Raw genomic sequence first — 14,697 nt, forward strand, 5'->3', positions numbered from 1 at the left:
TGAGAGGTTTACATTGTCTTTTACGCACTGAAATGAGACTAATATCATACCTGCCAGGAACTGATTGTATTACATACAGTTAATTCATTTTAGGGAGAAAAATTCTTCTTCTGTTTTAGAAGCAATTGTATCATCTACTAAGGGAAATAAATGCTATGTTACAATAGTTCACATTTCACTCAAATCTTCATTGAATGAGTTATGATGCTGACTTCAAGCAAACCCAGTTTGTGATTTAACAAGTCAGTGCCTCATTTATTATTAGTCGATTAAATTAATTAATGCTGTGAATTTCTGATCTTTACTACATCATTTAAATATGATCTGTAAAGGTCAAGAGTATGAATGCATGCTGGTCAAATACACAAAGCCACTGTAGGTGTAAATTTTAACCATTATATTTCTGATATAATTGTTGGCAAAACCATAGGCTATTTTAAATTTTAATCTTCTGTGCTACTAGTGTACAGTATAGAAATAACTCTGCATTTTCCCTCATTTGCTCACTGAGAATTTGACTGATAACCTTTTTATAGTTCAGAGATTTCTTTGCTTTGTGAATACAATGTTTGGAGAGTATAGATTTATATCACTATGTCTAACTTCAGTAGTGCCTCAGGACAGTATTTTTTCATTAATGAACTTGTTAATGATTGTCATTGAAGACACCCTAATAGTATGAGATGTAAACATTGTCAAAACCCTTCTGTCTCTATCATACAGATATGGAGATGCATCATTAATTCCCACAGACTGATTCACAGAGCTGTGCAAATTGATGCCCTCTTATTAGGAGCATTATGTCTGAAGGAAATGAAAAGTTGTACATTACCAATTTATGATTTCAAATTTCTGTTCCAAATTAATAGGTTCCAAGAGGTAGGAAAAATTGAACTGAGATAGCATTATGGATTGTACAAATAAGGCCAAATTCAACTTGCCTCTCCACTGAATCTGATCCTGAAATAATGTTCAGAGCTCCAGTATGAGTTATATGACCATGTATTTTATATAAGTAGGAAAAGAGAGAGTCATTGTAAATGACTGTGTGGGAGCAGAGCAAATAATTCAAAATGAGCAATTCTCTAGATGTCATATTCTGATGTGTTTATTCAAACTTAGTAAGACTGTTCTTAATAACTACAGGCTTCAATATGTCTGCTCATGATGTGATATGCTACTGAAGGTGAGTTATAAGCATATGAGATTCTGCATCAGGGTGAAGCCCATTTCGATTTGCAGTTGGCATGGATATACTAAGTCAGAATATGTAAGGAATGCCACCTTGGAAAATATTGTTCATCTGTGACTTAAAGAAAATGTGGAAGACTCTGTCCTGCAAGCTAGTTCCTAAAAATTGCAATGCATTTGTGAGTAGGCCTGGATTTAGAGTGAATTCAGGAAGACCAAGGGAATGATAGCTGAGGGAGGTGGACCATGAAGAAAAGGTATAATAGGAAAGGACCTTAGAAAGATGAGGGAATACAAATACCTTAGATCAGTGTTGTTGATGATAGCATCCCCTCCAAGTGATGTAACTGATAGATGCTTGTATTAGCCATTTGTAATGATAAAAGTTTTCAATAAAATTGAAGAGTAAAGCACAGATCCACATCCTAATGTGCAGAATGGAGACTTGGTCAGCAAGGGAAAAAGAAGTATATTTTTCATCGTGGAAATAAAGGTGTTGAGGAGGTCAAAAGGTTGAATGATCCTTGATTAGAAAAGAAAAAAGTAGGTGAAGGACCTAATATAGGTTATTCCATTTAAAAAGAAAATGGAGGAGACTTGCTAGGATGTAACAAATCTAATTAAGATTATAAAATGGTTATAATTAGAAATTTGTGTTGTAGATGCTGAAATCTTCTGGATTTTCATGTCCATGGCTGAACTTTCAGCGTTCTAGATCTGATGCCCAAAATGAATGTTCTGAAAGTTAGGACAGGGAAGCATAGCTCTGGCTAAAATAGAGAAACCGCATTTTTTTTCTTGATAAAGGGAAGGAAGACTACAGTATTGAACATGTAAAATTTTGAACACTAAACTATATAAAAAGAACAGTCTAGAGTACGGGTGGGCAAAATGGCAGATCCAGCCAGTGGCCAGACTCCATTTCCCAGCAGCCCCTGCCGATGTCACTGTGGCTGGTTTCCATGGAGATCCCAGGAGGGGCAGAGGTGTGACAGCACAGGGCCAGGGTTTCCATGGAGACCAGCCCAAGAGCACGCAGCAGGGAGCTGCTCTGGGACTGGGATTTTGCGGCAGTGACAGCACAGTCTGGAACAGGGGCACAGCCACGATCCTCTGCCCACATGCCCAGGGCAGGAAATAATGGGTGTGTACACGCATACTAAGTAGACTCAAAATAAGGTGACTTAACTAAGTCTATTTAAGTTAAGCCATTTTGGCACATACTCCTTGACATGGTGGCAATCATCTTGTGAGTTAAGTTAATGCGACTCAACATAATACTCCTCAGAGGTGTATTACCTTGTGCCGCTGTGACAGGGGGCAGGCTCCCAGGCCCGGTTACAACACCAGCCCACGCACCTGTCTCTGGGCAAACCGCTCACCTTACTTGCTTGCCACATCTTGATCTTAAATATGTAAAGGGATGGTACTGAGTGGGAGGTTGCCCTTTCAGCACCCTGATGTCAAGAGTGGTTCTTACATGACTCCAACCTCCATTTATCATGTCCCATGCCTCACAAATGACTTACAGTTTGTTACAGCTCAGGCTTGAGGCCAGGCCAAACACAGTTCATTGTTAGGCCTTTTGCACACTGCTCTTTTCTGAGCCACACTAACTCCACCCTGCTCTCACTAGGGCCTCTGACACTCTGCCCACTCTCACCAGGTCTCTCTCACACTGCCGTGTTCTGGGCCACATACGACCCACCCTCCTCCCTTTGAGAAACCATATAGGCCATCAGACTTATCTCTTCATTCCTTGAGTGGCCCTGGCTCAGCCTTTTGGGTCTCTTCCATGACCCTCATCTAAGCGGTGACCAGTCAATTCACCAAACTCTGGGCTGACTCTGTTCCTAGCCCCTCACCGGGCCACTTTGCCCCTTCCTTGGACCAACACTCCACCCCTACACTGAGGCCCTGAGTCTTACACCCCAATAGGCTCAGGTGCCTCTCTCTAGGTGTGCCTGGCCTCAACTCTGCCTTCTCACTATGGCCTGGAGTCCTACACCCTTGGGCTCAGGGGCTTCTCTGTAAGTGTGCTTGGCCCCAACTCCTGTGTCTTACAACCCTATGAGCTCAGGTACCTCTCAGTAGGCATGTCTGGCCACCTCTGTTCTCACAATAACGCACCAGATGGTGGGGGCTGGGATTAAGGTGCCCCTACTTGCCTTTCAATGGGGAGGCCTGGCATTTCTTGGGGACTCCCACACCACAAGGAGTCCCACCAGGCCACCCTTCCCTGGCAGGGTGTAGTTTCCAGTCATACCCAGTACCAAGATCCTCCTGCCACCCCCTTAGCTCCTGCCCTTAGCTGCAAGGTATTCTGGGAGCAGCGGCTCAGCCAGATGTTGTTGCTCCAACTGCCAGCACCAGACTGCTGCTCTAGCCCTGAGAGCAAGGATCTAAAATAGCTGCCTCATAAAGGCTGGCCTGCACCTGCTGGCTGCCTGCTCCCAGCCCTTAAAGTGACAAACACCTAAAAGATGCTCTGTCACAGCCTCATTTAAGTCAACTCTGTTCCATAGATATGTGTATACTCTAAGAGTTTAGTCAACTTTAAAAAGTTAAGTTAGCTTAACTGTGTGAAAGTTAGTATGTATGTATGCACTCAGTAATCAAAGGGCTACTTCTCATGATGTCTATAGCTTGAATGGAAGTAAGAATGTCTGTTCACATGGGATTTGTGGTCCATGTAGTTCATGGAGGTTAATTGTAAATATCTAAAATTCTTAGTATTTAATTGCTCCCCCAAAATGTAAAGAAATTCCTAGTCTTCTGATATTGGGTCATTGCTACTATAGGATCTTTTTTTCTTCTCTAAAATGCTAGAGGCAGGGGTAATTTTATCCTCAGTCTCCTGAAATCATGCAGACATCTCTAGCTTTATTATGGATTAAATGCTTTTGGACTTCTCTTCTAAATACCCTGAACATTGAACAATAATGTTCTTTCCCTCTCAGCTGTTTGTATGTTTAGTTTTGTAGGGGTTTGTCAAGCTTTTCAGATTTTTGACAATGTGAAGTGCATGTCGAAAGACCTGTAACAATTACCTGGTTTTATGTGAAGATTTGGTGAAGAGAAACATTAGCATTTTTTGTGCTGTGTTAAATCTACGTTTCACGAAGAGTGCTCTCTCCTTTTCTCTCTGAACCATACTGATTTGAAGTGTCTTTTATGTATCTGTCAATGCAAGTGTGTAAAATTTTCTATCTATTCAGCTCAGCCCTTCTGGCATACTTCTCACCTGCTTTTAATTTCCCCTAAGGAAGTCACTTTGTATTCCCATTCTGAAGTTCTTATTTTAATAATACCAGCCCATCCAGAGCTCTAGCTCCCCAAAGAAATATTTCACTGCACACATCATCACCTCTCAGCACTTAAGAGTTTTTCATTAGCATGCAGTATAAGTATAGCAGCTCTATATAACCTTGATAAATTAAAAATTGGCTTATCAATATTCAATCAAGCTACCTCATTTGTCCAAATGTCTAACTTCCTTTCTGGCAGACCTGAGTTAAAAAGCACTACATAAGTAAATGGAGTTAAAATTGCATATTCTCCCTTTAAACAGAAATTAAATCAGTGTGCTCCTAATGTCATCTTAAACACTATAGTTTAGTAGTAGTGAAATAATGTACAGTGGCAGGTGTAATATTACAAAGTGTTAGTTTTCATTAAATGTCTGCTTTTGGCAACCACGGAAGAGTGAATTCAGTATTTCTCTGGGAAAATGTGGGGATGGCAGGTACAGTCTCCATATGCCTTTTGGTATTAAAATTACATTTTGCTGATTCTGCTGCTTCACTTTGTAAAATTTATGGGGTTTTATAACATGCAAGAGAGGCTACTTCCCAGAATCCAAATTTTAGTGTGCCAATTGCTATATAATTTCCCATATCATATCTCCTTGTGTCTTTTGTATCACTGCTTTTCCAGTGTAAAAATCATAAAACATCCTTGCGAATATACAGAGCAACGGTCATATTGTAATTTTCAATATTGCCTCTTAACTAACCTTAATCAGACATCCTGACTTTACTCATGTGTCTCATTGACTTGGTTTTGGAAACAGAAGTATCAGTTATTCAAAGGTTGTAACAATGTTCCCTCCCTATTACATAATAGCAAAGTATAACAGCACACCACCTCGAAGTATAGTCACAGTGAAAGTGCCCAGGCTGTTTTTCAGAAGAGACTGGAGATGTCTGAGTGTCCATCTTGATATACTTTCAACAGTTCTAATTTGTATAGGTTACAGACATTGCTGCATAGCTACAAAGGATGTTTCCAGTAGTCTTCTTATTGAAAATGACTTCCTTTAATCTTCTAGGTAGCAGACAGGGATCCACAAGCTCCTGGACTTTTTGTAATATTTCTAAATATCACTATACACTCTCATTCAATCACTGCCCACTGACAGTGATGATTGTGTATACACTGTGGTCATTTTTCCACCCCAAGGCCAAAAAAAAAAAGCTCACATCTGGCCCTAATATCAATCTGTAAGACGCTAAGCAATTTTAGCTGAAACATCACAGCATTCAGTCTTATTCAACCCATAATATGAAATCTTCCTAGTAGATTGTCTCTGAGACTCAGAATTTCTACAGCAGTGGTCTAAGTCATTTTGGCAAATAAGGAACTTTCAGCATTTCCATGCACCAAACTTATTTTCAGAGATTTAAAAATTAGAGGTTTTTTTAATTCTCTGAGGTTTGTAGTTGCTCCTTCTGCAATTACAAAGGTATTGTTGGATCAGTTATACACTAAGGAGCAACATCTAATGGTGAAACTTGTTTTTGAAGCACAAGCATCACAAAGAAGTGCAGAGGTTTAAGCTCAATTGTTGTATTGCCTGACTTTCAGCATTTGCTCCTTTCCAACCATTTTGTTTCATTAATGGTAGTTATTTATATTCATATTTTGCATGTTAGCCATGAGAAATATAGATTGCTCTTGATATATGATATTTTTTCTTGCTGCAAAAATAACAGCCAGGCATAGAATTTTTTTTTTTTATATCACACATTTCTTTATTCTGGTAAAACTGCCAACAATGCCAGTGATTGATTTATATTGTAGATTTCTTCCCCAAGTTTTAACTTTACAAATTATTAAGTATTTATTTCTGAAAATGACTCAAAGGCATATATAAAAATTACCAAATACTCTATCACGTAACCACATGACAATGTCATGGCTATATCTAGGCCTTTTAGTCTTCTATTTAAAATAATTTATTTGTAGTTTCATGATGAAATATCACCAGCAGCAGAATAGCAATGTGGCCAGGTGCTTAGGGCATAGGGGCATTATCTTTTAGTTGCCACTTTGTCACCAGCATGATCATAGTCATGCAGCTGCCAGCGATAGCTATTTTTTACATACCTTCCCCCCCATGCCCAAGTCAGCATTGGGGGCTGTTAACCCAGTTGTGCTACCCACTGAGTACTAGATTGTTAAAATAATCCTAAGGAAGAAAGGAGGGGAAATAATTTAAGATATTGCCAAAGCCCATTAAAAATCCTGAGAAATTAAGAGAGCAATTTAAAGTACCTGGACAATTTATGAGTCAAGCAGTAATTATAGATGGTCTTCTTGGAAGACAAATATTTAATATACATCATCATAGAGATTATCCCTTGTCAGGGCTAGATCCACTACCACCTGAAGGCTGTGATTTGTTCCCATTGTCTTCAGTGGGCCTGGGCTCTAATTTTTCAAGTAGCAAATTAACATAATCATGTTAAAAGATTTTTAGTTCTCAAAAATCAACTCTAGAAAAGAACAAGATAGGGGTGATGTTATGTTATGTTATTGATCTGAATATAGGTTATAAAAACTGTAAATTTCTCCTTCTAAACAGTTGCTCTTGAGCCTTAAGGAACCACTTCAAAAAAGTACTTAAGCCCACAGCTAATTTTAAGTGGATGAGTAATTTGTTAGAGTCAGCAGGCTTACTTACATGATTTCAGTTCAGTACATGGGATATATCTGATGAAATTTTTTGTAGGAAATGTTTTCAGTGCGATATGTACAGCTGGGTCTACTAAAAGAGTACACCTATTTCTTCAAATAGTTTTGGCCAAAAGCTGGAAAAACAGGGGGGAGGAAACCAAATATTTTATTTTGACATTTTCAAACTAAAATTTTGTCATTTAAATATTTTTAAATTATTTTTGAAGTGAAATATTTTGATTTTTCATTTCAAAGCAGAGTCTTGTTTTTAAAATTACATTATTAATAATAAGGTTTTGAGTGTTTTGTTTCCATAATACCAATATTTTTTCTAATATATTTTTTCAGCTCAGGCAGCAAACTTAAAAATATCAGTTCTCATTTTCTAATAGTTTTTAGTTATTTTGCTGAACTGGGGTCTTTAGATATAATCATTAAAGTAATCTTTAGGGAAGCATAAAGTTCCATGGAAATACTCTTTCCATAACTTTCTGCTCATGAATAAAGTTAATCAAAATGCCAAAGATTGTGTCAGTCAGAATTTGAAAAGGTGCTCTTTCTTACAAAATGTAACAATTGTTAAGGGAAATATGCAAAGAATCAATATTTTTGTTTCTTGAATAGAAAGAAATTCCAGTAACTGAAATTAATTTAGCTGCTGAATTATTTTTTTATTTTTCTGGTAGCTTGAGAATATGAATGTTACAAACTTTAAGGACTATTTTTCATAACTTTGTTCCTATACTGGAGATTGCAAACCCATGTTTAATAATTCCTGAGAGAGTCTTTAAACTCCTACTAGGAGTTTGATTTATGTCCTGTTATTCACTGATTCTTCAACAGCTTTGCCCTTCCCCTGCACCTACACCCCTGCACCTCTTACCAAGGGCAGTTATTTTAAAATTTAATAAATCTAAGTTAGGTTTAAAAAAATTCATCCAAGATACAGTGGTCCATTCCAGTTTAAAAACTAAGTACAAACATTAATCCCAATTTCAAAGGACTAGAAGACAATGCCTCAGCTGACTTTAGAGTATGTACGCTGAAGGAAGAAAACAAGGGAAAAAGAAAACAATGAATCCCATGGGGTGCCAACTTTTTCATCTTAGGTCACTGGCATCTCTTGGAAAATATCTCCAGAAAAAAAAAACCCCAAAACCCCCCAAAATAAAACAGAAGACTGAAATGATGAGTATGCTTTAGGCTCAATGTCATGTTAATTATATCACTTGGTAGTCTCAGAATAACAGTAAGTTATGTACCAACAAGGTTATTTTTTACAAACAGAATGTCAGAGCAAGAGAAAAATATAGCCTCAGTGGGTTAGATCCCCTAGTACATATTACCTGGGCTAGGGAATGTGGGGGCTGAGTATAGCCGGAATGGGGCTGCACCGATGGAGTGGAATTAGGCACAAATGCATACTGGTTGAATTGAAAAGATCTTTATTTACAGACTGGCGTACAGGGACTTGCGTCGATGCACACAGTGTAGGCACGCTCTGTACAGGTTACAAACAAAAGCTCCGTACAGGTTACAAACAAAAGAAAGAAACCGGGTGGCACACCGATGTTTTCCGAGCATGCAGGGTGTGGGGTACGTCGGGACGGTCGGCGACGGGGAGTGGTTGGTGCTTGATCAGGCCTCCAATTTTGCTCCAAGGTACACAAAGAACTCGTTCCCAACATACACGCGGAGTTCTCCGGCTTGGGCGGAAACTACCCAAGCTTTTATGCGGCTAGTGAGCCAATTGCTAGCCGCTGGGTATGAATAATTTACAATGAGCCAATCGGTAGCATGCATCCAAACAGTGCAGCTGCTAGTTTTGGCAGGAGCTGATCACTGCACCAAGGCTTTTCCCGCCATAGTGAGGCATCCCTTGCACCGAGTACTCGCATCGTGCTAAGAATTCTGCTGTGTCAAGGCACTTTTAATTACTAAGCACAGACAGGGAAAGACATTACACGTAAACCAATTTAAGTGATCAGAAATTGGTTTAAACCTCTAACAGAACAGATGTTCAGTGAAATGGCTGAAACTGGTTTGAGATAAACCTGGTTGAATATAGTATCAGACTTAACTGATTTGGGTCAAACTGGTTTATGCAATGTCTATCCCAGATCCCTTGCTGGTTTAAGATAAACCAGACACCCGCAGCATCCTGGCATGCTCTCTGGGCTGGGTGGGGCTCTCTGCTCCACAGCAGGGCTGGCTCCTCCCCTCTTCCCCCTGGCTGCAGCTAGGCAGAGACTTGCAGGCACATCAGTGTCTGCCTGGCTTCTCCCTGCTAAGCAGGGATTATTTCCTCCTCCCCTCTGCCTTATGCAGACACCTCAGCTTTAGCTAGCAGACCACATGCTGGGTACAATCTATGCTGTTGGAGACGACCAAGGCAGACAGGCTTTTTGGAGCTAATCAACAGGTACCTTACTGTCCTTCCTTGGAAAAGCTGTTTAAGAAGAGGTTTGGTCCCCCCACACCTCCCCCTCACCACTCCCTGCTAAGCAGAAATTCCTCCTCCCCCCGCCTTGCCAAGAGGTGTCTGTGTATTAGCTAGCAGACCACAAGTAGAATTAACATGTAGCTGGTAATGTCCCCCTGTTGTTTTCTTAATGCAGTGATAAACACTGAGTTACAGGTGATAAACAGTAATCAATTCCCTGCTGGGCTAATCAGAGCATCCTGCTGGGGCCTGGCCAGGCCCCCCTTATCTCAGTGCTGTGGAAGGAAAGTGAGGGCTGCTCTAGTGCCCTCAGCTTCTAGCCTGAGGCATTGCAGGTGTGTCCCTGCATGTCCGGGATGTCCATGAGGTTAAAAAGTGATTTAACCTAGCCAGGTTAGACTAACCTGTAAATATTGAATCAATTCAGGCTCAGGCTCTTTGAATGTTTGTCTCTAGCTAAGATGACCTGGTAAAGTTTGCATGTATATCGTGCCTCCAACAGTTGCCACCTTGTCTTTAAAGAACCAAGTTTTTAAATCTCCCCTTTGTCACAGCATCCCTGAAAAAGTATAGTAGAAGCCGCAGAAGGCAACTTGCTTTTTAGTACTTGCAGTACTAGTGCAAGTACTAAAAATAGTGGTGAAACAGTTAGTGCAGCAGTGTGACATTCTGTTATGTTCCTTCTCTCTGCAAAAGTCAGTTGTAGTTGGTGGGGCATGGAAAATCTTAAGAATTCTAGCAGCAGCTTCCTATTATATTTTACATGAAAGATTTTCTTATAATTGTTTATGAATTCAGAACTTTGCTGTTCCTGTAGCACATTTTAAAAATGTGGGCAGTAATCCTCACAATGTTGGTGGGTTTTATGCATGTCCTTTTTAAAAGACAAAATGGACCCCAGGATTCATTAAATCCATTCCTGGATTTAATATCAAACTAATGTTTTCATACAGGGCAAAGTATTACATAAAGCAGATTTTGAAGGTTAACATCCAAATAAATGTAGCATTTTCAATCTTCTCTCTGTCTTTCTCTGCCCCCCCTCAAAGATGGTTATTTAAGTGAAGAACCTTTCAGTTTCATTATGCTGCTTTATATTAGCTTAGTTCTATGCCATGTTGTAATTTAATTTGATCCCACGCTGGAAGCTTCTAATGACTTGACCATCTGTATAGTGCATTCTTTTCTTTTTACGAATGTTAACATTTCATAATGTGAAATTAGCATTTTATGTTTAAAGTAATGTCTTCTATAATTAGATGATCATATAGCCTCAGGAGTAAGTAATATGGATCTAGGTGCCTTTCACCCCCATGTGCTGTCTTGGCTTTTGTTCAATTTATCTATATGTTATTGGGGTAAAATAAAGAGTAAGAACAAAACTGTATGATCAGTTGTGAGACCAGATTCCTATTAAGAATCAACACCTTTTCCCCAGAAATGAAGTTTGTACAGGATCATCCTTTCTATGATCCTGTCTAGTGACAACTGTTTGGTACCCCTGACTGCATATGACTATGCTATCTCAACAAGTTACCCAGTGATCTCAAAAATCACACATGATTTGCCCCATACCTTTATCCCCAAGTTTTAATTAATACTTCACATTTCTATAGCAGCCTTCAGCTGGATTGAAGACACCAAGTCACCTTGCAAGAATTATTTTATAATGGTAATTTGAAGACATAGCTAAGACACTTGCCCAAAGCCAGAGTCGGCCACTGGCAGAAATATGAGCCCGGCTTTCTCATGCTCTAAACAAGAGAACACAGGTTGAGGGTTCCTCTAGGCACCTAATAAAATATCTCATGAAAGAAACTAATAAACTCACTACAGTTTTCTTTCTATCATGCAAAATGAGCACAGTAATGAGAAGAGAATATTAAAATCTTAAATAGAGCTGTATTTACAACGTAATGTATACCTTTAAAAAGAAATCTGCTTGGAACATTTATATGGAATTTAACTTTACAAGGTACTGGTAATTTCTGTATAATTATGTAAAGATAAAAATTAGGGGTGGGAAAAGGGAAGACTGGCATTTTTTGACAATGTCTATTGTGAGAGTATCCATGGGCTCATTTGGAAATGCACCAAGGTTAATATAAGCACTTTAAAATATAGTGCATATGTAGCCATATGGGAGTAGGTGAGCCTGCTAGCTGGAAGAGATAAAGAGCTCTGTTTCAAGACTGAAAGTCACTAGAAGAGTGTTTCAGTGCAACAGACTGTGAGAGCCTTGGGAGGTGTTAGTGAGGAAGACATGTGTGCCTATCCCCAAGCACAGAATGCAAGCCAGGAATTGATGGGAAGATGAATTATGCTTTGTTCCTAATTTGATGAGTTGCCATTCTAACTTTAGCTGAGAAAGATCCAGCCCTGCTTTTAATTCTAAATCTTCTTTACTTTTTTGGATTTTCTGTACTTTTCATTAAATAATAATAATGATAACAGAAATAGATTGATTTTGGCCTGTTTGACAGACACCAGTTAAACCTTTTTTTCTTTTTTTTGGTCTCCAGTGCTACCATTGAACACCTCAATTATATTTGCATGTAGTTTTGAACACTGGCCACCATTCAATTACACAGGGCACAACTACACATGCAATTCATTTAAAGCAGTAAACTCTGGCTAATATTGTCAAATATTGCACTGGAGTTTATTGCTCCTGGGCTCTGCATTTCAACACACACCCAGGGCCAAAGCACGTTGAGCCAGGACAGAGCAGCCTCAGCTGGCAGGAGGTCCCAGGGGGTCAGCATGCCAGCCTGAGGATGCTCTGACCCAGCTCAGCATGCTGCCAAGGGGCTGGCTGGGACACAAGGGTGGTTCAGTATGGGGCTAGGCAGCAAGCAGCACTCACACTGAAGTATCCTAGTGCCCCACCAACCCCCGTCAGCATCTACACGTCCTCTGCTGTGCACTGAAAAACTCCGCTGCAGGATAGTTCTGCATCTCAGCAGTAAATGTCTCATGTAGAGCCCATAGTGCTCTACATCTGAATGTCTGCTGCTGTTGAACTAGAGTATAGCTCCACTTATGGTCTATTTTGCCTGGCATGAGACCATTTTGAAATATTTGTTCCATACTATGCTTTTCACTGAGTTCTCAGAGTCTCTCCTAAGAACACAATCCTTTGTGATGCTGAGCTGACTGGAAGTATAGAGTACTGTGTGTCTGACACCCCTGGTTTGTTTTGGGATCTGGAATTTGTAGATTTTAATATGTCTCTTTTTATAGCATCACATAGACAAGTATGTTTGCTGTATAATATTGATAAAGACCTTCTCTTTGAGAACTTACATCCCACCTCAAGTACAATTACAGATTTCATAGATTTCATACACATTAGGGCTGGAAAGGACCTCGGAAGATCATTGAGTCCAGCCCATTGCCCGAGGGGCAGGAAGTCATCTGGGATCATAGGATCCCAGCAAGATAAACATCTGTATTTCTCTTGAAGGTGTTCAATGTAGGTGCTTGAACCACCTCTGGTGGCAGGCTATTCCAAACCTTGGGGGCTCGGACAGTGAAGAAATTCTTCCTTATGTCCAGCCTGAAAAGTTCTTGCAGGAGTTTATAGCTGTTTGACCTTGTCATCCCTTGGGGCACTCTGGTGAACAATTGTTCCCCCAGATCCTGGTGAACACCCCTGATAAACTTATAGGTGGCCATCAGATCGCCCCTGAGCCTGCGCTTTTCCAGGCTGAAAAGTCCCATAGCTCTCAGCCTGTCGTCATAAGGTCTGTTTTCCTGACCTCTGATCATGTGCGTGGCTCTTCTCTGGACTCTCTTAAGCTTCTCCACATCCTTTTTGAGTTGTGGAGCCCAAAACTGGACACAGTACTCCAGCTGCGGCCTCATCAAGGCCGAGTACAATGAGAGAATGACATCCTGGGATTTGCTTGAGAAGCATCTGTGGATGCAAGCCAGTGTTTTGCTCACTTTAGTAGCCACAGCATCACATTGAAGGCTCATATTCATCTTGTGGTCAATCATGACCCCCAAGTCCCTTTCATCTGTTGTGCTAACCAGCATAGCACTGCTGAGCCTATAAAGATGCTGCAGGTTTTTCCTCCCAAGGTGGAGAACCTTGCATTTTGCAGTGTTAAACACCATCAGGTTCTTGTCTGCCTGTTTCCTGAGCCTGTCAAGGTCAGCCTGGATCACCCTCCTGTCCTCAGGTGTGGATGCTTTACCCCAGAGTTTGGTATCATCCGAGAACTCCCAGTCCACTTCTGACTCCAATATCCACATCATTAATGAAGATGTTGAACAATATAGGTCCAAGGACAGAGCCTTGGGGTACCCCAATGGTCACAGGGCACCATGATGATTGACTTCCCTCAGCCACCACCCTCTGGGTCTGACCATGGAGCCAATTCCCCAGCCAGCAGATCGTGGTGGACCAAGGTCGCATTTGGCCAGTTTTGCCAAGAGGTGATCAAGGGATACCATGTCAGTTTACTTGAATTAACTTTTTAAAAAGTATCCTCCTTTCACTGTTGCAGTATAAAGGTACTTCTCTTGTTTTGTTAATAAAAACACCATTAGGTTAAGCAGTTATAATGGCCCCCTATTTTTCATATCAGCCAATTACAGGTCTCATATGTGACTCATCATTGCATATATGTATGCATAATTGGTGTTTTATACTTAATGTTTAGCTGAAAAGAGGCTCCTTTTTTTTCTTCCTCATGGGGGAAGGTTGAGAAAGCTTGACACCTTTTATTTCATTTAAGTCTTGTAAAAATTCCCCAAACACTTTTTTTGTGTGTTTTTAGCTAATTAAAGCTATGAAGTGCCATATTAATTTTTTTTTTTTAAGGAAGTGAGGACTTAAATTTAAGAAGTGTGAGCATTTGTAACAAGGAGCCTGGCTCCTGTTACTTGAGAGGAAACTGCAGCATAGTGACCTGGCTCAGGGAAAGCCAACAGCTAGCAGCTAGCTGAGTTGTAGCCAAAAGCCAACAGTAACAGGCACAAGGGACAGATAATTCAGGTTGCTCAGGGGCAAAGAGCTGCAAACCATAGATAAGCAGCCACAAACTCAGGCAGAAAGGTCCTTAGGGTCAGAATGAGCATGCCTGTGATGGCTGGTG

The sequence above is a fragment of the Alligator sinensis genome, unplaced genomic scaffold, assembly GCF_000455745.1.
Source record: "Alligator sinensis unplaced genomic scaffold, ASM45574v1 scaffold822_1, whole genome shotgun sequence".
NCBI classification, from domain to species: Eukaryota; Metazoa; Chordata; order Crocodylia; family Alligatoridae; genus Alligator; species Alligator sinensis.